Below are 3,512 nucleotides of genomic sequence, written 5' to 3' on the forward strand. Positions count from 1 at the left end.
TCAAACCTTACGCTATAAAACGAACCATGAAAGATACAATAACCCTTAATAACAGACAGATAAGGAGCATTTTTATTTAAATTTTCGTTTGAAAACGGTAAATGTAAAATTGTTCAAATCACCTATTCACGCTTCTCTCCCTTTTGAGAAAATCTGAGTATTTCCGTCGACTTGTAAATATATTGTTCGTAATACAATTACGCGTACACATATGTGGTTACTGTATACTAATACGGTTTTAATGAATTAGATTAGTAAGGAGTAAAATTAATTAATTTAACGAAATGACTTTGTAACCAGATGTAAAATTGTAATCAGATTCTACTTGATTACAAATTTATGCCAATTGTTCATAGTTCAGAAATTTGTATGCGTTAATATATTGTTATTTGCCTTCGCTTACTTGATACTGGTTACTGCTTAATGTTTTTTATAGAGTTTCACAGTTAAATAAGGAACATTTAAACGAATTTGTTAACCGTTCACAAAAATGTATGAACAATAGCAACGTTTCTTATTGATTAAATGTAGTATAATTGTGTTTGCTCGCAAACGAAAAAAAAAACCGACTGCAATTACAAAGAAAAGTAATACAACGTAAGTTAATGAAAAAAGTTAACAAACGCACTAGTCGACACTACGATTTTCGAGTCGAGATTTCTCTAGGATTCCATCATAAGATCCTGGTTTCCTTATCTTCTCTTCAACAAAAAAAAATGAATTATCAAAATCGGTTCATAAACGACGCAGTTATCTCCGTACATATATATATATATATATATACGGTCGAATTGAGTAACCTCCTCCTTTTTTGAAGTCAGTTAAAAATGTTCTTGTACATATTCATCAAATATCCATCATTTATCTGTGTGCATATTATCCTGTAGTTCATCAATCACTCCTTGAAATTAGGTACAGACATTAGGAAGCTATAGAAACAACACACTAGTATGCACTAAATCTAGCTAATTGAGTCTGCGGTGTGCGAATGCTGCTTTACTACAGCTGAAAACAGGATGTATGTTGTTAACAGACCAGACATATATATATATATATATATATACCTATTTATGATGGTAATTTTTTCACCATATGAAAAGTGAAGATTTTTCAGTAAGGCTTTTGTTTCGCGTTCTTTTGTACATAATTCGATATTATAATATCGAATTACGTCGGCTGATGAAAAGGTTAATAATTTTATACACATAATATAAATCACAATTCTGATCTGACTATCGACTACAACAAAGGTTGCCTTTTATATTTCAAGAATATAAATTACATTATTGCATCCAACACTGAGATTAACGACGTCAAAATATTACAATTTCGCGGATTGTTACCGATTTTTGTGAAATGGCTCTTAAACTTGAATACATTTTGTTAAGCTCGACAATGATACGAGTATGTTCATATGTACGTCTATCTATATATATGGAAAAACTTCAAAAAAAAAAAAACTATTTGAAAGGACAATGCTCATGAAGTATGAGAATAAAACCCAGGCCCGGCGCAAAAGAAATGTAACTCAAAATATAGGTAAAAATAAGTAATTAAATATTACATAGGGGGCATCATCGAAATCAGTGGCTATATGTGGCAAATTGCTATTCGAATTTTAACATCTGCGCCACATTGCTACTCGAGATTTTAGAGGTAACATAATGTAATTAATAAAAGGAACAGTAAACAGATACAGTTGTGGTTTAAGAGTGTATATAATGACATTTTTATGGCAACTTCTCTACTATCCCAACTACTTTTACAAGATAATAGGATGATAGAACTAAAAACACGATATGAATGTACTTGTCATTTTAATAATTACGCTTAAAAGTCATCGATTCTCTATGTCTAACACGATATGATCCAAAAATGATGCGGGATACGCGAACTGCTCCTCATGTCTAGCCCACCCTAAGTAATATAAAACGCTCATGACGTGGGCGCAACAGCCCAATGTTCTCCTCCCATGAATACAGGAGCAGTAATATCCTGATATGCCATTCCTGCCATTTTCCCTTTTATAAAGAATGTAGGTGTAATAGATCTTGCTTCTTACGTGCCTCGATTGTATGCGACATCTTATTAAGACACAGTTTTCATCATTAATGTGTATTAACTCGGGGTGACGAAAAACTTCAAGTTCATAAACATCTGTTTGCTTGATATGCTCACTGCAATAAGAGCGGGCGCTTTTCAAGTGATACGTGCCCACATCAAAATCAAATCTTCATGTGTTAGTCTTGGGAAGTCTGCCAGTTCAGGAAGATCGGCTTGCATTCGTATAAACGCCACCCTTTGTCGATTTAAGTTGTGTTCAAGCACATAATTACATAAATGATTGGGATTATTTACATTATTTATTATATCAATGAATTGGTTTGTGTACCTACTGTCCTCGTAGGGCTCTTGAAAACAGTTGATGATGGCTGCGGCTCTCTTAATATCCTTCATGGTGTTTGGTAAAGTGCGATTAAATACTTTGTGTCTAAATATTTTAAAGTCGCGCTTGAATCGACCGTTAATTGTCTCTACGACCCATCTGCATAATGTGACTCTTCTTGATTTATTTGCCAGATCAGTTGTCAGCTGACTTTCACCACGTGTTACAGACAGGGGTACATGTGCAACATAGCCATATGACTCTAGAAGAGGAATACTATCACGAAATCCTCTGTCCAATATGAAGACGTCACCTTCTTCCAAAAAATAATTAATCGGGGCCTCTTCCATAGGACCGTCGTGGTTTTGTAAAATCTGCTGCATTATTGATGCATCAGAGGTTGTTGCATCGTATAGTCCTGTAACGTCTATAATGTATCCGCCCCCACATACTATCATAAACGGTTTTATCAAGTTACAATAGTTAACAATTTCACAATAATTTCTTATGAAAGCGGCCAATCGTTCTTTACATGTCTTGACTCGTTGAGATACGCATCGACGTGACTCGTTGCCGACAGCGATTAATCATACCTATGTGTTTTGTCGCCGACAGCAATTAGGTAGTCGTTTTTAGTACAATCGGTTTAAAATAACAGGAAAGAACGCACAGATCGCAACGAATACTGTCGATGGACTGCGCGGACGACGCGGCACTCGCGCACGAAGTGAGAAGCCTATTACTGGCTCCGACAACGTGTGAATGAGACAGAGAAGTCGCGATTTCGACCGACGACCGATGGTTACTTGGTTACTTGTTTGTATTTTCAGATAGCACTTTAATTAAACTATAAGTCCCAGCTGCTCATGTTACCCCTGTAAAAATTCAAATGGCAATTTCTTACATATAGCCATTGATTTCGATGATGCCTCCTATGCAGTATTTCATTACTTATTATTACCTATAATTTGAGTTACTTTTCTTTTGCGCCGGGCCTGGGTTTTTTTTTGAGCATTGTCTTTTAGTTCTACTGTCGTTACTACCACAGCGAGTCACAATTCCTTTTCTTCAATTCGTACAACAAAAGTTTGACCTCAATTTGACCCGACGAAAGAAAGATCGGGTA

General features: G+C 35.3%; 1 pseudogene; it reads right to left on the minus strand.

Annotated features, from left to right (window-relative positions):
- Positions 1-1,800: 1,800 nt before the first annotated feature.
- LOC123658272 lies at positions 1,801-2,769 on the minus strand (annotated as a pseudogene).
- Between the last annotated feature and the right edge of the window lie 743 nt (positions 2,770-3,512).

This window comes from Melitaea cinxia, chromosome 12 (genome assembly GCF_905220565.1).
Source record: "Melitaea cinxia chromosome 12, ilMelCinx1.1, whole genome shotgun sequence".
Classification (NCBI taxonomy): Eukaryota; Metazoa; Arthropoda; class Insecta; order Lepidoptera; family Nymphalidae; genus Melitaea; species Melitaea cinxia.